Source organism: Silurus meridionalis, chromosome 28 (genome assembly GCF_014805685.1).
Source record: "Silurus meridionalis isolate SWU-2019-XX chromosome 28, ASM1480568v1, whole genome shotgun sequence".
In the NCBI taxonomy this organism is placed as follows: domain Eukaryota; kingdom Metazoa; phylum Chordata; class Actinopteri; order Siluriformes; family Siluridae; genus Silurus; species Silurus meridionalis.
In genome coordinates, this window is record NC_060911.1 from 8774150 (window position 1) to 8796113 (window position 21964).

The 21964-nt window shown below is 38.7% G+C and overlaps 1 long non-coding RNA gene across 1 annotated transcript in view; it reads left to right on the forward strand.

Moving 5' to 3' along the window:
• Positions 1-5318: 5318 nt before the first annotated feature.
• Positions 5319-21964, forward strand: part of LOC124381094 — a 70250-nt gene continuing 53604 nt past the window's right edge. The window contains exon 1 of the long non-coding RNA XR_006924791.1: positions 5319-5641. This is a non-coding gene — a long non-coding RNA (uncharacterized LOC124381094). The remainder of the gene's footprint in view (positions 5642-21964) is intronic.

Sequence of the window (21964 nt, forward strand, 5' to 3'; positions counted from 1 at the left end):
TTAGAGTCTCGCTCTCCTTCTGTAGTCTCGGCATCATGGCACAGTGGCAGATCACAGGTTCTGGTTCTGTTCTAGAGACCTGAAGGTTGTGAGATGCTGCTAACCCTGAACTGGTTTATGATTTGGATTCTGACACACTTGTAGGTAAGTATCTTTGGATACAATTCTCCAGGTTCTGCTTCTTCAGCAGTGATGTGCAGATCCAAGTCTGATACCTTAGAAACAATCTTGCTCAACTCAAAAATGTATATTAGAATGAAAAAGACTTGAATATCTAAAGGTGTTAATGTCTACGGTTTGCTGCGACTTTTACAGTCTTTGACGCTGTGCTACTGCACTACAGGCGAGATGATACTTTTCTGCTTCTTCAGCAGTCTGACCAAAAAAACTTGAATAAAACTCACCTGGCGGAAAAGACAAGTCACTGAAAGAGAAAGGATGTGTGGCGTGAAAGGTATATTTATTAGCCTCTTTATTAGATTTATGAGCCTTGGTATTGTGGGCAAATAGAAATTTGAGGATTTCTCCAACACTGGAATTTTACCTCAGTGTCCCTCAATGTTGCTTGGTGAACATTTGAAAGCAAAACAATTAGTGTTATTTACATAGAAACATTTGGTGGTTCGATTGTTGGTTTTTTTTGCTAAGATTTCCTTCCCAATAATGTTCATATCCCTGTATAAACTCAACCTGCGCAGTGTAATTTGTTGAATCTAATTGCTCTTGCAATTTGTAAAAAAAAAAAAAAGTGTAAGTTTAAGAGATAGCAACTAAAATTCAAAGCAAAAACAAACTGCGAGAAATTTTTCTTCTCCTCACCTTCTCTTTTTATCAATAAGGACAATAATGGCCATTATTTAACCCTCGGAAACACCTAAACAAACATTAGCTACTCACTATACTATGACAGGAGCCACATGTCTCCTGTTATTAGTGTGATGTTGATCCTAAATGTCCCTCTTGGCTTTCGCATAAATTTGATTCGGATTAGAATAAATGAATTCATTCGGAATGATGAAATCCACATCCGCTGAGCTTTACTTATTTGCCAGACGATTTTTTTAGGCATGTGAGACAGAATCCATGCCTAAAACTGAATAATTTAGGGTTTAGGTTTGAGGGTTATGACTCAAAGGACTAACAGTGGCATTTCTGGGATTTGAACTTACAACATCCCATTTCCCTAAAATTAAAACCTGAGCACAATTTCTCTATTTCTGCTGTTCCTCGTCTCTGAAAGAGCTGCAGGTGGTGTAAGGTCTTGATAACCGTATATACTTTATGCTGTATATATACACAACATGCTTCTTCGCCAGAGACCTTACAACAGCTCTAAGATCTTCAGAGGTGAGGAATTGCAGAGGTTTTTTTTTTACACTTTCTCTATAAGTTCAGCAACTGAAATATCTAAAGTTATCTCAACAGCTGCAGGCGAATTTATTCCTAGCTCATTATACATTTATGTCTACACACTGAGTTATTCACGTTTGCTCCGTGTTTGATATATGAGCGTCTCGTACAGAAGCGATGGACCATATTTTCTCAGTTTGGATAGTGGATAGAATGTTGTGCACATCCTACATGCAAACACACACACACACACACACACACAGAAAAAGAGAGAAAGGGGTGCAGACAGTGGGCGATAAAAATGTGGGCTCAAAGAAAAACGCACACTAGAGGAAGATGGAGGGAACGAGCAAGTGAGCGGAGGAGGAACAGTCCGATGTAGTGTGTGTGAGAGAAAAAGTGAGTGTAGCATTAGCCCGAAGGTTAATATCACTTTGTGTGCTGCTAGCCAGTGACCTGTTATCACCTTTTCAACTAACTGACCATCTGCTCTCTCTCTCTCTCTCTCTCTCTCTCTCTCTCTCTCTCTCTCTCTCATGTTTGCTCTCAACATGTGTATGGGTTTTCTCTGGATTCTCCAGTTTCCATCCAGTCCCCAAAAAACATCTAGTATCTGATTTGACTATGATAAATTGCTCCTAGATATGAATGGATTTTCTCAAATCATTGTTGTGCTGTAGATGAATGAATGAATGAATTAATTAATGAATGGAGGGATGGAGGGATGAGTGAACGGAGGATTCAGCAAATATGTAAATAAAAGCAGTGGTTTTATCTTACTCTCTTTCTCTCTCACACTCTTCCTCTCAAAACTTGGGGAAAACAGTCACACATACACAAGCAAAAATGATCTGTTTTAATAGTAAGGTACAGAAGTACAGAGGCATCCAATTATCTTAAGGTCACAAATGGCACTGATATTTAGAGTTAATTCAACCTGAAATGCTGAAATGTACTGACTTTGAAGGGCACTACTAAACATCTTATTAAAGGGACTAAATGATGGATGACGCTCAAAATTCTTCATGTTGTGGAAACTCTGAATGGAAAGCGGCCACACCAACTGGCAAGTTTAGATCGATTTCTATCAAAACAAATTAAAATCGAATCGACTGAAGTTTTTTATATAAATTCCTGCAAGTTTTTCTAAAACCAAAAATAACTAAATTCCCAAAAATGATTTTTGTCATAATACTATGACTAAAGCTAAATCCAGTTAGGTAGAATTTGCACTGTTTTGTAGCATAGCTGTACTTTTTGTTGTTATTTACTCTAAGACCCCCTCCACCCCAAACCGAGGTGCTGTGCGAGCTCATTTTATAGTGTGCATTTGACCTCCGAACCTGCTGTGTCAAATTTCTGGCGACAAGCATGTGGACAAATCCATCAGCTAATCAAAATAAACAGCCAGAGCAGCAGAAAGTGAACGCCTCTACGCTCTCGCCGCTTCCCAGAGAGACCTGGCTAAAAACAAACCCATTATAGCAAAGTGAACAAAGGGAATCAGCAGTTTGGCTCTAAAAAGAGTAGATCAGTAAAGGGACCCCTGCAATGAGGAACTCTATTTCACACATGGTTAATGGGAAATGTGGAACTCACAGAACCAGAGGGTAAACTGTCATCGACTTGTACAGTGTTTGCAACGGTGGGTTTTGTCCATGGGGTAATTTTAGACATTGTGTCGCTTTACCTTTTACCCAAGTTGGACCTCAAGAAATGCAGGCTAATGGCTTTTTACAACAAATCAGATTTTTTTGTTAAACGTTGCCAAATACATTTGCTGCCTCACAGGGTTCCTGGTTTAAACTTGAGTTTGGAAGTTATTATGGATGATGTTTCAAATATTCTCTTTATGCGAGATCCCTTTTAGTTCTCAGGTCCCCCCTCTCACCAAGCCAGTTGGTGAATTTGTACCATACTTTTCCTTCACATTGGACTGGTCAACTTTAGGGGGACCTTTTACATCTTAATGTAGTGTACTGTTAAATTTGCAGTCTATATTAAACCAATGTGTGTTTTTGCACTGTAATTTGCAAGGTAAGCATGTAGGTGTATTGTGTCCTGTGGGCTGGACTATTGTGTCAATCATTTTGATTTCCTGATGTGCCTGATATTCCCAGGACAGCCTCCAGGGCCACACCCTTGCATGGAATAAAGAGTTATTAGTCAATAGAGGGAAAAAGAACTCCGGCTTCTGGCTGGGGCTCTGGGTGGCTTTTGCTTTGTTGTTACCAGGTAATCCAGAAAAAAGCTGGGACTTCACTATAGTCTTTCTCTCTATAAATACACACTATTTACGTAGGTTCAGTAAAGAAACCTGTTGCGTTCATTATTTTATATTTTAGAAATATAGCTATTATTTAAAATAAACTTTATTTTGTGTTTCCGAGTGTGTAGATTGCCCAGTTTATCGATGCTCAGTCTAAGTTGCTGAACCACAGGACAGAAACATGTTGCGCGAGTGTGTGAAATGAGTAACGGGCCAGCTGTAGTAAATCATTCATCCTTACCCACACTTTCGTCCATTCACCCCTTGCAGACAGCAGCAAATTCCATTTTCCTCTCGCAACGTGGTCTCCTACCTGAGGCACCGGAGCGTTAAAAACGCAGCAGAGAGTCGAGTCATTTAGAAACCATTTTTTGCACCTCCAGCTTCCTGAATGTTCTGAGAAGGGTCGCTGTGTCACGCTGGAAGATTCCTATTACACACGACTGCACAGGACTCTGGGGACGACTTGCAGATAGCTGATGGCACAATGAAAGCGGAGGACAGCAGTGAATAATATGAACTCAAACAGTGTATTCGGGCAGACTTTTACAGGTAGTACTTGCAAATTGAAATACCCAGTAACACTATACCAAAAAGGGTGGCGCCATTAAAGGATGTAGTAATTTTTTGTCTAATGGATGGCAAGTTGAGAAGAACCACACATCCTCTACTGCCTGACTACTATCAATGGACATGTCCCAAACTGCTTACCTTATTCAATTTATCTGTCACTAATGCTTCTCTATCAACAGCAGGCTCTGGGCGTGTCCCGGTCCATGCATCATATCAACTAGAGACCATTATAGCACCAAAACAAACATCTTCAAGTCATTGGTTGACTGAGGGTGTCATTAAGGCACCCAATATAAACGTCGTTCTATCATCAATCAACTGTGGACGTGTCCTGTAGCGCAAACCCTATTCACTATAACGTGAATAAACACCAATGCAAACACTTTACCATCATCAGTCCTCTGTAGAAGCATCCAAAACACACATTCGTAATATCTGTCCCTTAAACATCGCAAAACACATCAGTACATTGTGGACAAATCATATGCTTTATTTACTGTAGACCACATCAACTGAATACGAAACCGCTCACGGTCAACGACAAGGACATTTTAAAGGTGAGAATACAAAAACAGCATACTCCTTAGTGGGAAGCTGGCTTACCAGTCCAGTGCTTATATTAGTATATATAGAAAATATAGAAAATAATTATTGTCTAACTGATTAAAATGAGTGCACACAAGCTATGTCACTTGTCTTAAAGCCTGAATAGTGTTTTTGCTACTGCACAAGGGCTTCATTGATTGCTCTCAAATGGACACAATTATTGCAATGATCTTAAACATTGTAGCTGGCCAAGCAACTAGCCAGCAGCTAGCTGATATAAGCAGTAGCATTGTTATGATTTTAGCAATCCTTTACTGCACAAATATTCCTAGCAAAATCCTATTTACAATTGTAAATGAAGTGTAATAGTAAGTGACATATTTGTTGTCATTAGCTGATTTGGTAAAATCATGCTAGCTGAAAAACAAGGCAAGATAAAATAACATATATTGTACAGAATTTGTACAAAAGAACTGTGAAAGAATCAAAAAACAGTCGTCTTGCCAACTCTAAAACATACAGAAGTGATAGTTTGCTAATTAGCTGAGAGGAGTCAGCTGTGTTCCATCAGAGCAATGAATCTCAGCAACCCTTCAGCTCTGGAGCCTGACATCACTTCTCTAGTCACCTTTTTATAAACATACATTCAACCATTTAGTCTCTGTGGATAAAAAACATGACCTGATGTGAGACAGTGGAAGGTCTGGAGGCAGAGATATAGCATGAACAGAGAAACAGCAGGATTGAGCCGGATTGTTAGAGGAGAAATAACAGGAGAAGCCAAGCCTGCAGAGTGGAGGAGTGGATGTGCTGGGTGAAACATGGTGGAAGATGATTGACGTAAAGCGACAGGCAGCAAGAACGTCACACCCTTCACCTGCGAAAGCCTGACGGATTAGACAGGTGAGGCAGATGGCTGAGTTTTATGATATAATAACACTAGTGTAAGGAATGAAGGAACTGTGAAAACATACTGCATGGAAATTCTTGATGTTTGTCATTATTATCAATACAAGGTTGATTCCAATTTGTAATTAATGTTCTGTGTGAATTTACATACGCTTTGAATAATATGGGTTTGTCTCAGATTTGGTTAAGATGGAAAATGTGGGGGAGAACTCTCAAGCGCTACTTGAGAAATTGGATGTTGCAGTGAGAAATCTTCCATCAGCTGTGCAAGTGCAAAACTTTGTGCACTGTCCCAATTTTTCCAGTCTCTAAATTTGTTATGGAACTATGCTGCAGTAACTCTGGGAACACTGAGTGTGTCTGTGTGTGGGTGGCTGTTTTATATAGATATATTTTATAGAGAAGGTTTCAGTACTTAAAAATATACTGCAACATTATCCATACTGGTTTAGTTCTCCTTTAGGGCAAGCCAACAAGCAAGCCATGTATCAAATCCACGGCTCACGAATTACTAACAAAATTGATTGCATCATATATGTGTGCAGTGTTCTAGATGATTTAGAAGTATACACTCCTGGGCAAAAAAAAGAGGCCAAGCCCAAACGAACAAATTATTGAGCTTTTAATGGTCTTTATAATTTTTTTTTTTTGTGGTCAGGAAATGAACAGAATGAAACAAATGGATAAAGTAAATGCTGAAATCTTGTCCGTAAGCTTCCAAAGAGCTTTTTACACAAAGAAGAGTCTTTTAATGAGCTTCGAACAGTTGAGATGAAAATGTGAAATTATTTTTGCGTCAAACATTTGAATGATTTTTACCTTTCTGTGCAGGTAGACTATAGAAATGGTTGTCAATTTCTTCAGCCTTCCCTAAAACATTTTACTGCAGCAAATGTAAATGAGCAAATAGTAGCACAGGAGCTCTAAGGGAGTCCAGTTTTCTTCCCAATGTTTTTTTTTTACACAGAAATGTGTGAGTCAAGTCAAGTCAGGTTTATTTCTATAGCGCTTTTCACAACAGACATTGTCTCAAAGCAGCTTTACAGAAATCAACAGTCAAGGTGAAGGGTGTGCATTTATCCCTGATGAGCAGCCATGGCGACTGTGGCAAGGAAAAACTCCCTTAGATGTTATGAGGAAGAAACCTTGAGAGGAACCAGATTTAAAAGGGGAACCCATCCTCATTTGGGTGACAAGAGTCTTTTAATGAGAGTCTTGAATGAGAAAGTTAGAGATTTTTTTTAACCCGTCACAGATTAAATCAGTTTAAAGCTGAAGCACATACCATTGATGGTTGTGAAATGTAGATAGATTAACATATAATGTAAAATCCTGTAAAAACATTTGATGCCCATTAAGTGAATGTTAGTGTTGCAACCGAATCTGGAAACAAGCCAAATCATCATTACTTATCTAACTTTTTTAAAAGTCACTTCACATAAGTGTGGAGAAATACCACAGATACAAGATAACACAAATAAAAGACATGGGAGAAGACTGAGAAGGAATGAGAGATTGATAAAATGAATAGAAATAGATATGGATCTTAGGAAAGCCCATTTTATTGTTCCAAAACTCCTTCCAGAACAGCGTTTATAAAAAGAAGTAGGGGTCATGAGTACAACAAACCAATAAGTATAAGTACAGTACAGGTATATGAAGTAATGTTGATTCATTTACTTTAGTGCTTAAACCAGTAAATTTGTGAATGATACTGTGTTTAATAATCAACAAAGAAATTAGCATGAGATGAGTACTAACTTCTAACCTGAATGGAGAAACCAGGAGGTTATATGCACTTTGTTGTTAATTCATGAGTGGTATGTTAACATTTCACTACAGTATTACAATCATTTTTCCTCTGTGAGAAGTGTCCTCTCTCTCTCTCTCTCTCTCTCGACTTGAAGTTTGAGGTCCTAATTCCCTGCACACTTATTATGCTTATTGGGCATCACTCTCTCTTCTTTTCAATAAGTACACACAATTTCCCAAGATGTCATTAAAATTTCTTGCAGTCCGCTCCACTGGTGCATACGGAGAAGGAATCATCAGGCTGATATGGCCAGTATAAACTTTCCTTTATAGATTCACATCTATTAAAGAAGGGAACGTTATTATGCCTAATGCTGGCTCACAAAGGGAATATGAATAGGAGGAATGTAATTGACATGAGACAATAGTAATAAAAATAAGGTTTCTATATTTCTGCTAATGCTGTATAACAAGTTTTTTACAACGTAAGAGCTTTTTAATGAGAGATGTAAAAAGAATAGAGCGTCTCTCTTCGCCGAGACGAGACTTTGCATGCTGAAAGCCTATTTCAAAAATCCCTTCCTAACATGTCAGAGGAAATGTTGTTTAAATGAGCTTTTAGGTTTTTGCCCCATGTTAGGGGCAGCTCTGTGTCCAAGATAAAAACATTTGTGGGTAGTAAATTTTGACTTATTTGGCTATAAATAGTACCTAGCATTTAAGAGCTGGATTTGTGTATTTTCTAGTAAGATTCTGTCTCAGCTAGTGTATTAGCATTTAAGTTCGTTGTTTAAATCTTTCAAAAACATGCTTTCGCTAGACAAAACAATTAGAAAGTAAGAGTTGAGGTCCAAGCTGATCAGTTGAGTGTGCATTGATCATAAAACTTTAATGTGGTGTGTAAACCTGGGCTCCAGGTGTGAGCAGGAATATTAATTAACCTTGGGAATGGGAGCAAGACCTACTGTAGCTTTTCTCAAGTGGTTACTGAGCTCATTTAGAGCTTCTATTCCTGAGTAAGATGAGCTTGTGAATGCAGACCCTGACCTATGACCACTCGACTTGCGACATTTCGGAAATAAGATGGTCACCTCCAAAAAAAAAAAAATAATAATTAAAAAATAAATAAATAAATAAATAAATAATAATTTAAAAAAAAAGAATATATATATATATATATATATATGTATGTGTATATATAGATTTTTTTATTCACTTAATTTGTAATTTTTTTTTATTTATTATACTGTTTACATGCTATTTTTTTGGACCTCTCGACTGCTACTGCTGCTGTTTTTGCACTGCATTGTGTTTGTTTACATATACTCTTGGTTATAGTCTTAATAGTTCTCTTTGCACAATACTGTATATTTAGAGTATACAGTAGGTTTAAGGATCAGCGCTATCTTCTGTTATGTGTGTGTGTGTGTGTGTGTGTGTGTGTGTGTGTGTCCGTACTGTGGTTTTTTTTTTTTTGTCTGCGCTGGTTGCGCTCGATGCACTTTATGTAGCTTTATGTTGTGTGTTGTAGCTCTATTTTGTTTAGTGTAGCACCAGGTTCTGGAGGAACGTTGTCTCATTTTTACTGTGTACCACTGTGTATAGCAGAAATGACAATTAAAAAAAGCCTCTTGACTATGTAAAAAAATAAAATGTAAATGTGTTTACAATGCCCATTTTATCATGCAGTAGTCACTCTCTCGACTTACGACCGTTTTTCCGGTCCCTATCTACTTTGAAGTTGGGGTCTACCTGTATGTGAACAGGTTTGACTGTTTGGATTTTTCTGTACAAGCATCTTGTGGGTGTAGAAGGATGGTTTTAACAGATTGTACAAGTGGAATGTTTCAGGTTAGTGGTGTTTCAGTTACCATATTCAACGTATTATCCATAGAGCGAAGAAAGGGAGCGTGAGTGTTAATAAAGCTTGTTTTATGTCGACATAACAGTATAGTCAGTCTGTAGGCAGACGGCTAATTATATTAAATACAAGTTTAATATTAAGTACCTGGAAGCTGAAATTCATTCTCTAATCTTTCTTTGTTGCATCCTATTCTGTCCTGTCAGGATGTGTGTGAGAATATTGTCCATTTGTAAATCTTTTCTTTACATTTTATAATGACAGTGTTCTTTTATTGGTGGGTTTTTGATGACTGACTGAGCAGCATTCATTGATAAAAGCACATGATAGTCTAAGCAAACCAATTTTGACACTGGAAGAACTTTGTCCTTTGCTGTCTTCGTTTGCAACATTACTAAATCAGCTACCAGTGAACACTTTAGGTTCTACATTCTTAGACCACAGATCTATGCTAACAGCTAAATATTATGCTTTGCATTGTACAGTTGTGCCAGCGTCACCAAAATCGGACCAGATATTGTAGCACATAAGCTGTTTAAATGTTTTTAAGAGTTTTAGAATTTCAGCTGCAAATGTACCTACCAGGTAAAGACACTAGACTCATCCCACCCCAACATATTCAGTCTAGTTTTATACTTACTTTTGTACAAAAGCTAGAATTTTTCTTCTGAATGAATTATCTTTTGGCAAACTTCAAGGCGTGGCTAGATTGTTCCAGCTTTTAGCTACCTGAAGACTTTTTTATCGTTTATGTTGAGTGTGGAAAAGTGTTGTAAACTGTTTTTTTAATACAGTGTTTTCTTTCTTTGTAGCCTTAATGCAGAACTAAAGACATTTCCTTATATTATTTGAAGCAGTCACAGTTTGGTGTGACCGCAGAGGGCCAGGTGTGGAGCTGGCGTTCTGCTCGGCTTGTTCCTATGTCCTGAAGCTTGGCTGAAGCGTTGGACTGGGTCTTTAACGAGATCGCTCTAATGAGAGCTGGCACAGGGAGCAGCGTGGCACAGCTTGGCACGCACATACACACTGATGAGGGTATCAATCATCGGGGACAGACTGCTGCCACGTTAATGTCAAACAGTGAGAAGGGATGGTTTTAGAATGAGAAACAGGCTAACTTAGCTTATACAGCTTACTTCATTTTAGCACAAAAAGCTGCAAAGTACAGTCTGGTAAATGCGGAGTTGAATTGTTTTTGACCTGTGCTGGAGTTTACTTGGAAGTGAACCGAGACTGGTGAAGCCTCCGACCCTTTGTTTTGTTCTGCACCTGTGTGGGATTGCAAACCAGGCTTCAATTCAAATGAATTAGAAGCCGCAAATGTAAAAATACCTGAAGATATGACAAATGCCCAGAAAAACAGGGAGAGACAAGGTGATAGAGTCAGAAATAAATAGAAAGAGACGTAGGACCTGTGAAGCAGACACACAGGAGATTGCATTGTCTCAGTTGCTCATAAACATCTCTGCGGAAAATGGCTTCCTATCTTTCCCCATGTCTGAGAACAAGGTGGCATTTCAGCCAAAGCTGGCATAACAGAAAATCAGCTAAGAAAGAGCGTGTCTTCGGGATGGGTTTGACAATGCAAGCTGTAGCATAAATCTAGTTATAAAGAACAAAATAAAGAATGAATGCTGCAGGGATGAGTGACCTCTTCCCTGGGGTAAGAAGGGTAAACACAGAGCAGTGTGAATACACAAATGAACCCTCATCTGCATTGACAGGACAGGAGTGAATAAAGCAGGAAGGAGACTGAGGGCAAATCGGAGACTACTTGTTAGTTTCCAACTCGGTGGGGATAATGGTTTGAATAGCTAACAATCATCAGATATTATTACTTCAAAAACCTGCCCAAAACACACTGAAGAACATCAGTTATTAGAACGGGATAAATGGATTGATGGATAGATGGATAGGCGAGTGGGTGGATGGGAGATGAATGAATGGATATATAGATAGATGTACGGATGAGTAAGGGGGTAGATGGCTGGATGGGTGAGTGATGGTGGGGGAATGGATGGGGATAGATGAATAGATTGATTAGTGAGTGGGTAGATGGATGAATGGCTAAATGGATGGATGGATAAATGGGTAAGTGGGTGAATAATAGATGGATGAATGGGGAGATGAATGGGTGAGTGGGTAGATTGATAAAAGGGTGGATGGGTGAGTGGATGGATGGATGCAAGCAGAGGTGAATGGATGGTCGGGTGGATGGATAATGGGATGGGAGAGTGGGTGGATGGAAGGATGGTTGAGTGGGTAGATGGATGGATGGGTGAGTGGGTGATAAATGGCTGAGGGGTAGATGGATGATAGGGTTGATGGGTAAGTGGATGGATGGATGGATGGATGGATGGATGGATGAATAAGTGGATAGATTAATGGAGTAAATGGGTGGGTAGATGAAAGGATGGATGGGTGGATTGGTCAAAGAAAAGTGGAAGGAGGTTGAAAATAAAATGGTGTTGATAAAAAAAAAAAGAAAGAAAGATGGAAAAGGATGTGAATTAAAGCATGAATGTGAAGTATTTAGGACACGAGGAAAGATAAAAACATTGAGCTAATGAAAGGATAAAAAGTGGTTGGATGGAGTGAGAGGGTTAAAGGTGTGAAGTCAGAATGTTGTCGGGGACACGTTTCCTGCTGATGATTTGTTGCTCAGGTTCTCTGTGGTTAAATTAACTATACTTCATGTAGCAGAGGCAGAAACTCAGCAGAGAAAATAACAGGAGTTAGAGGTCATCTTGTTATAGCACTAACTTCAGTAGAATTTATGCATGTAAAAAGCCCCAAAGAGCTTTTTCCCAGTGTGCAGGAAAGCTGTTTGGGGGAAAAATGTGATATTCCTGACTGTCGAGGAAATGGACAGAGATGATTATCTATGGTGTGTAGTGTCTGCATGCTTCTTTATTTTTGTCCAAACTGACACCAGTTTGTAGATGTTTTTTTGGCAAAAAATATGACATTCCTGACTGGGGAGGAAATTCAATCCTGGCACAATTGATATTGTAAATATTGATAATTTAGGCACATTACAAACTTTTTTTTAACAGATGATATGGGCATGTGACTTACAAAAAACATCCTGGTTCTCTAATCTTACAATGTGTGATCTCATCATATAGCTAATAGATTTTCTACCACACTATCAAAAAGTATATTAAGTGTGATTAACCTACTTGTACTTGTCTGTAATTAGGGATATTAAACAAAGATTTACAGTTTTTTTTTGAGGTGTTTATATAAGTGCTCTCAATATCTGATTAATCAAACTTTTTGCTGTTTTAAATGTACCTTAAAAAATATTTAAGTTTTACACTCATTGGAACAGATGTTATAAATATATTAATTTAACTCAAAATCTTTCCCATTGTTATTAATTTTATATTTATTTAATTATTTTACACTCTGAAAATTATTCTTTTAATATAAATTTCTATTGATGTAATGTATCTATAGATGTGGTTTTTATTTTTTTATTTTTTTGTGGTTCTTGTAATTCTAAAATATGGTACGTGGCTCCTTTAAGAGATATGTTCCAGTTCTGGTTGCTTTCCCTCAGTTTGGAGAGGCAATGTTTAGTGATTAAAAATATCTGGTTTAACTTTCACCACTTTAATCTTTTTTTATTTATATCTTTTAATAAAAACGGTCAAAGAAAAATGTGTTTCATTAATCATGCGTTAAAATTAGTGCCGTGAAAATGAATTTGCGTTAAGACGTTACCGTTAATTTTGAAGGCGTTTTTGCATTTAAAATATAAATAAATAAATATTAGAGGTGAAATTAAAACCTTCAACGTAACACATTTATTCACAATGACCTGTCTTTACTCATACATTTTTAAAAAACTTCATCAGAAAATTATTTGTAATTAATATAAACATTTGTCTCAAATAAAGCACCAACATCCTCCATGATGCACACATCCAGCAATTAAAACTCTGCCTGGCCAATCTGTATAAATACTTTTCTCCTCCCTTAGTGTCCAACTTCTCATACAGCTCCTCGTATGTCTTTTCCTTGGCTTTCGCCACATCCCTCTTCACCTGCTGCCGCATCTCCTTATACTACTGCTTACTTTTCTCACCTCTCTGTCGATCCCATTTCTGTTTTGCCAACCTCTTTCTCCTTATGCTCTCCTGCACTTCCTTATTCCACCACCATGTCTCTCTGTCTTCCTTTCTATTTCCAGATGTCACACCAAGTACCTTTCTAGCTGCCTCCCTCATCACTCCTGCAGTAGTTCCCCAATCATCCAGCACCTCTTCACCACCACCGAGCCCCTGTCTGACCTCTTCCCTGAACCTCACACTACACTCTTCCTCCTTCAGTTTCCACCATCTTATTCTTCTTTCAGCCTCCTCTTCTTCTTCACCCCCAAAACCATCCTACTGACCACCATCCGATGCTGTCTAGCTACACTGTCCCCCGCCAACACCTTACAGTCTCCAATCTCCTTCAGGTTGCATCTCCTACATAGAAAATAGTCCACCTGGGTGCACCTTCCTCCACTCTTATACGTCACCCTATGATCCTCCTTCTTCTTAAAATGTGTTCCCCCGCTGCCATTTCAATCCTTTTAGCAAAATCTACCACCATCTGCCCTTCCACATTCCTCTCCCTAAGGCCAAACCTAACCATTACCTTCTCATCACTTCTGTTCCCTTCACCAACATGGCCATTAAAGTCTGCCCCAATCACCAATCACTCATTCCTAGGTACACCATCTACCACTTCATCTAACTCACTCCAGAATTTTTCCTACTCCTCCATCTCACAACCTACTTGTGGAGCATAAGCACTGATGACATTTATCATCATCCCTTCAACTTCCAGCTTCACGATCATCACTCTATCAGAAACTCTCTTCACCTCCACTGAACTCTTACTTTACTCTTCTTTCAGAATCACCCCTACACCATTTTTCTTTCCATCCACACCATGATAGAATAGTTTAAACCCACCTCCAATGCTTCTGGCATTACTCCCTTTCCACTTGGTCTCCTGAACACACAACATATCATACCTTTCTCCTCTCCATCATATCAGCTATCTCTCTCCCTTTACCAGTCATAGTGCCAACATTTAAAATACCAACTCTAACCTCCACTCTTCTCCACTTCTCCTTTCCCTGCTGTCTCTGTAGACGTCTTCCTCCTCTCCTTCTCCTCCAGAGTGAGAAGTCACAGTGACACTGCGCTATTTTTTGTGCCCCTGGCATTGTTTATGTTTTTAAGTTTAATCATCATAAAAATTGCGCAGAAAGTGCGAGGTGGAGACTAAACAAACTCGTGGTCTGCCACACATAAGAAGGCTTGCATCCGGTACACGTGTGCCGAACCGAAAGCCCAGAACTATATATATATATATATATATATATATATATATATATATATATATATATATATATATATATATATATAATGGGTTTAAAATCTGATCACACAGCTCCGGTACCGCTCTTATTCACTGGTCTGGAAGTGTTGAACAAACCATTTCCAGGGCTGAGACATGCTAGCTAGCTTCGGGGTTGGCCGACCTCCTCACGATGTTTTTTTTTAAGTATGTCCAAAACAATTTCTCTTCCTCCGTAGGCTTAAAAACGTCTAACTCTGATGTATTCATGTGTACAGAGCGCTACACACTCTGACCAACCAATCAGAGGACGGAAAAATGCTGACGCTTTTGCCGTGTGGCCAATATGAAATCTGACTGGTTAAAGAAACAGACCCATTCATAATATTCTCTATGTAAAAACGGCCATCAGTACAGACTTTGAAGGCCCTGGGCAGATTAGACTGACATTGCAGCACATAGAGGCTGCAATCTGATTGGACAAAAAAATCTAACATCTACATACACTACTGGAAGCAGTGCAGCCAAGAGAAACATTATAAATATATATATATATATATATATATATATATATATATATATATATATATATATATATATATATATATATATATATATATATATAATTTTAAACAGTTTAACAAAGTGAACTATTTATTAAGATAGAGGAAACAATAGGACACAGGGAAAACCCAAAGTACATTATTAAAGATGCTAAGGCATTACTGAACATTCTTAATCATTACTAATTTTATAAAGTGCCATGACATTGGCATCATATGAATTCCTGTTTTGTATGTAGTTTGTGGAGGGGGTATCCATTTTAAATGAACTCTGCAATGCATGCTCTGTCTCTTTTCTAAATCCTTTTAATCTTAGAACCTATTGGGATTAGACGTAGCAGTGGGACACCGAGGTGTTCTCCTTGACATATGCGCTGCCATGTCGGCTTAGGTGTCACAGCATTCAGAAGCTGTTCTGTAGACACAAGCCTGTGATTTATTTTGATTAGCTGAGCTCAGGCCCAGATGGCTGAGTTTTGGGGAATGATCAGAGTATATGCTCAGAGGGATAGACCATCACGTTGAGGGAGAGAGCAGTATACTTGTTGGGAGATTAAAATTTAACCAGATCATAAAAATCCAGATTACTAAAGTGTTACATCACCTGAAACACTGTGCAGGTCCTTATGGAGCTTGTTCTTTGTGATCATTTGATACGAAGAATATTTTTGTTTTATATGGTTGACAGAAATAAAAAAAAATTATTGACACAGCTTTACCAATTACTTACATCTAATGACGGCCAGTGGTGATTATCTTTGGTGCGTAGTGTCTGTCTGCTTCTTTATTCTTGTCCCAAAACCTGTAGATTTTTATTTTTTATTTATTTTTTTTTTATTTTTTTTTATATATAGATGTTTCCTGTGCATTTGTATTGATTGTAGTCTTGAGTATTTTGCATTGCATCACAGTCCTGGAGAAAGAACAATTGTTCTAATGTGTACAAGCTATATAGAGAATGGTCATGGGTTGGTGATGCAGCAGTCGTTTTCTCTGTCCAGTTTTGTCCCCTTAATTTCTACACACACCAGCCTACAAAATTACATCTAATACCATCATCACCATCATCACTACTCATCACAACTTGCTACTTTGTGGATCTCTAACTAGCTGAGCTGCTGTGTAGTTTGCAATGCATCGTTACTTTGAGACTCGTTTTTACCAACGTCTCTGTTTCTTTTGTGTTTGATTCGTTTTCTATTATGAAAGTGAAAGGTACATCATGCAGATGCACTGGGACACATCATTAGTGACTTATCCTGGGGTCATTGTGTTTTGGGTCTTTTAACATCAGACACCCTTGTGCAGGCGACAGCACCCACAGGTGCAGCCTGTGCCCCAATAGCAATCGCCCACGGTTCTGCCCTATTTATCCAAAGCCACCCAGTGTCTTTCTCTGCGGCTTCGGTTCTAATTGCCTTCCTCTTTGCCTCCCAAGAGATGCCTAGTAGTGTAAGTATTTTGCAGAGTGAACGCCCTGCAGACTCTCTGTAGCCCACCTTCAAAGGATCACAACACGTTTCCCAGCCCTCCCTTCTACTCTCTTCAACTAGCTCTTGGTACTTAGCATGCTTCCTCTCATTGGCCTCATTCATGCCCTCCTCTCAATGCACAGTGAGTGCCAATAAGTTCAAATGCTTGGTGAAATCTGAGACAATGATGGATTTTTATTCTAATATAAGATTAATATAGCTATGAAAAAAAGGAGTTGGAAAGGAAGCCCTTGTCGTCTTTTGTATTTAAGGAGACTGAAATAATAATAATGAAATTGCACTTGAGGGCTAGCGTTCTAAAGTACAGCAACAACTGACAAATTAGCTCCATGACCTTTCAGATTTTTTTACCATCACAGATTCCTGTATAGTTTACCTTTGATTATTGATCAGTTTCCGATTGCCTTTTGTAACTTGCTAATGCTGTGCAAAAACACAGCGGTGTCTATTAGTTTCTTCGGTTTGCTCAGACTTAAGCAGTGCTGAAAGAGCGGGAATTGGCACAACAATTGTCCTGTCGCCATTATTAATCCGTCTCAATAAAGCCCTTTAGCCTCTGAGGTTTTACACATCAGAGTGCCAAGCTACTTTACAGCCAGTGTTAAACTCTGAAATGGTTGAGACTGTTAACACTGCTGAGACTCTGATAGACCAGGCAGAATGACCTTTTGGTATATGCACAGAGTACATACAGACTGTAGACACTCTCTCTCTCTCTCTCTCTCTCTCTCTCTCTCTCTCTCTCTCTCTCTCTCTCTCTCTCTCTCTCTCTCTCTCTCTCTCTCTCTCTCTCTCTCTCTCTCTCTCTTTCATTCACACTCTTGCTCTATCTGTCTTCCCTTAAATGGGAAATTCAAAGGAACCAGTGGCAGAGATTAATTTGGGACAGCAGAAAGATACAGATGGCCTTGGGCTCCAAATCTAAAATGGAAGGTGACGTATTTAAACCACTTCAAGCATTCACCCCATCCCCATCCAACCCCCATCTCTCTCTCTCTATCTTTCTCTCTCTCTCTCTCTCTCTCTGCTTGACTTTTTCATGTTTTTTTTCCACATTTTGTCACATTCCTCCCCCCTCCCCTTGTCTCTGCTAATTCCTCTGACAGCCCACAGATAAATTTGCACCATTGTGAAACCCTGTCACAGCTTGCAGGGATCCTCAGTAGCAAAAAAAAAAGAGAGAGAGAGAAAAAAAAAATGTCTGTCTTTCCCTTTTCTCCTTATGTGGGACTCAAGTCTCTGAACACCCCCTCTCTGTGGTCTTAGTTCTGCTCAGTCATATTTGCTCGTGTCGATTGAGAACCAGGAGATGCAGGGAAAGGAGGAGAGAAGAGTAGACTGGCAGCGAAAGATGATGCATGAGAGAGTGAGCACGAAAGAGAGAGGAACAGAATGGATTGGCCCTTTTCACTTCATTGCCTGCAGTGTCTTCTGGTTCAGCGGAGATGAGACATTTTGGGGATGATGTCTCTCTCCCTCTCTTTCTCTTTCTCCCTCTCTCTTTCCCTTTCTCCCTCTCTCTCCTGTCTGTGGGCTGATAAGCTTTACTGTCAGACTTTCTGACTTTCATTAAACTTCCCCCCCATCTGTCTGCCTCTGAATTCAGAGCTCTGGTAACTCCTACATGAAGTGCTATTCAGAGGAAGCTCATGTCTCATTCTCTCACAGACAGGAGGAGAGCAGACTAAGTAGTGCTTATGCATTTTATTTTTGTACTGTTCTGGAAAACGCATGCATTATAATTAATGCAAAGTGAATTAATTATACAGTATTTTAAGAATCAAGCGACTTCAAGCTAAAAAGGAGAAATGGTTTCTGTGGTGTGAGGCTTTAATTCCAAGTAGGTATATGCGTTATCAGGAAATATCCAAGCACCATAATACAGCTCATTTGTGAAAGTAAAGTAGAGTAGTCCAGAATTATTGTCCAGACACAGATTGAATGAAAACACAGAAAGCAATGGCTTCAATTAGTTAATGTTAATACTACTATACGTTGACAAACCTGGGGGGTATGTAAGCAAAAGAATCTAAAATCTAAAATAAACACAGGTAAACTCAATGAGACCATGAACAATTAACAAGACAATAATACTACATAAATACAGTATGTGTTTATTACTATGGGAATTGTGGTGCAAATAAGGACATTGTGAAGGTTGCCGTTTTCACCTTTCAGACAGATATTAAACTCGATAGAAATGCTTTTCGCTACTCCAGCGCCTATAGTATTAAACCTCAACTGATTGTTTGCTATAGAATTGTTTTCTGCAGCTCATCAAGAGTATTTCAGAATCATCTCAAGGACTTTTTCGCTAATTCCTGACAAATCAGTTTAAACCAAGCTATATCGGTATATCGGGGTGCTGGTGTGAAAAATATGAAAATATTATATATATACAGTACAGACCAAAAGTTTGGACACACCTTCTCATTCAAAGAGTTTTTTCTTTATTTTTATGACTATGAAAATTGTAGATTCACACCGAAGGCATCAAAACTATGAATGAACACGTGGAATTATATATGGAATTATATACATAACAAAAAAGTGTGAAACAACTGAAAGATGTCATATTCTAGGTTCTTCAAAGTAGCCACCTTTTGCTTTGATTACTGCTTTGCACACTCTTGGCATTCTCTTTATGAGCTTCAAGAGGTAGTCACCTGAAATGGTCTTCCAACAGTCTTGAAGGAGTTCCCCAAGAGATGCTTGGCACTTGTTGGCCCTTTTGCCTTCACTCTGCGGTCCAGCTCACCCCTAAACCATCTCAATTGGGTTCAGGTCCGGTGACTGTGGAGGCCAGGTCATCTGGCGCAGCACCCCATCACTCACCTTCTTGGTCAAATAGCCCTTGATGCCTTCAGTGTGACTCTACAATTTTCATAGTCATGAAAATAAAGAAAACTCTTTGAATGAGAAGGTGTGTCCAAACTTTTGGTCTGTACTATATATATATATACATACATACATACATACATATATATATATATATATATATATATATATATATATATATATATATATATATATATATATATATATATATATATGTACAGGAGTGCAGAATTATTAGGCAAATGAGTATTTTGACCACATCATCCTCGTTATGCATGTTGTCTTACTCCAAGCTGTATAGGCTGGAAAGCCTACTACCAATTAAGCATATTAGGTGATGTGCATCTCTGTAATGAGAAGGGTGTGGTCTAATGACATCAACACCCTATATCAGGTGTGCATAATTATTAGGCAACTTCCTTTCCTTTGGCAAAATGGGTCAAAAGAAGGACTTGACAGGCTCAGAAAAGTCAAAAATAGTGAGATATATTGCAGAGGGATGCAGCAGTCTTAAAATAGCCAAGCTTCTGAGCGTGATCATCGAACAATCAAGCGTTTCATTCAAAATAGTCGACAGGGTCGCAAGAAGCGTGTGGAAAAACCAAGGCGCAAAATAACTGCCCGTGAACTGAGAAAAGTCAAGCGTGCAGCTGCCAAGATGCCACTTGCCACCAGTTTGGCCATATTTCAGAGCTGCAACATCACTGGAGTGCCCAAAAGCACAAGGTGTGCAATACTCAGAGACATGGCCAAGGTAAGAAAGGCAGAAAGTCGACCACCACTGAACAAGACACACAAGCTGAAAGCGTCAAGACTGGGCCAAGAAATATCTCAAGACTGATTTTTCTAAGGTTTTATGGACTGATGAAATGAGTGAGTCTTGATGGGCCAGATGGATGGGCCCGTGGCTGGATTGGTAAAGGGCAGAGAGCTCCAGTCCGACTCAGGCGCCAGCAAGGTGGAGGTGGAGTACTGGTTTGGGCTGGTATCATCAAAGATGAGCTTGTGGGGCCTTTTCGGGTTGAGGATGGAGTCAAGCTGAACTCCCAGTCCTACTGCCAGTTTCTGGAAGACACCTTCTTCAAGCAGTGGTACAGGAAGAAGTCTGCATCCTTCAAGAAAAACATGATTTTCATGCAGGACAATGCTCCATCACACACGTCCAAGTACTCCACAGCGTGGCTGGCAAGAAAGGGTATAAAAGAAGAAAATCTAATGATATGGCCTCCTTGTTCACCTGATCTGAACCCCATTGAGAACCTGTGGTCCATCATCAAATGTGCGATTTACAAGGAGGAAAACAGTACACCTCTCTGAACAGTGTCTGGGAGGCTGTGGTTGCTGCTGCAATGTTGATGGTGAACAGATCAAAACACTGACAGAATCCATGGATGGCAGGCTTTTGAGTGTCCTTGCAAAGAAAGGTGGCTATATTGGTCACTGATTTGTTTTTGTTTGGTTTTGAATGTCAGAAATGTATATTTGTGAATGTTGAGATGTTATATTGGTTTCACTGGTAAAAATAAATAATTGAAATGGGTATGAATTTGTTTTTTGTTAAGTTGCCTAATAATTATGCACAGTAATAGTCACCTGCACACACAGATATCCCCCTAAAATAGCTAAAACTAAAAACTACTTCCAAAAATATTCAGCTTTGATATTAATGAGTTTTTTGTGTTCATTGAGAACATGGTTGTTGTTCAAATTAAATCCTCAAATAAAATTAATCCTCAAAAATACAACTTGCCTAATAATTCTGCACTCCCTGTATGTATGTATTTATGTATACGTATATATGTGTGTGTATATATGTATATGTATGTATATGTACTGTATATATGTGTGTATATATGTATGTATGTATGTCATGGTTAAACTCCCCCAATTCTGAGCTACGTTACCTGAACTGCTGCCGTCACATGATTGGCTGATAACCATAAAATAACCATATAACTTATAGGAAGAAAACAGGTCGATCTATGTGAAATTAAACATTGAGCGCCAACATATAAACAAAATGGCATGATCCTCGTTTCATAGCACCTCTGTGACAATATGACTGTGAGACTGGTAGTCGAAAGCAGGCTCACCATTACTTTTATCAACCTTTTTTTTTCTTAATAAAACACTGATTTAATATGTATTGAATTGTAGCAATTCATCAGTGATGAGAGCATTGAAATATTGCAAACCTACAATGCGAGAACATGTTTGTGTTTTGTTTAAAACCTCCTGTTTGAATTATGTAAAACAAAAGCTTTCGGTATATTGGTATATATCCTCTTTAAAAAAAATAAATAAATAAAAAAATCAGAAGTGGTATTCGTGATGTTCATTGTGCCCTGTTTATGTTACTCAAAGTCAGTAGTCATGCAGAAAAACTCCATTTTCTCCCATAATTCCCTAAAGTTGATCTTCTGAGTCATTTTTATTTTGGCCATCTGTT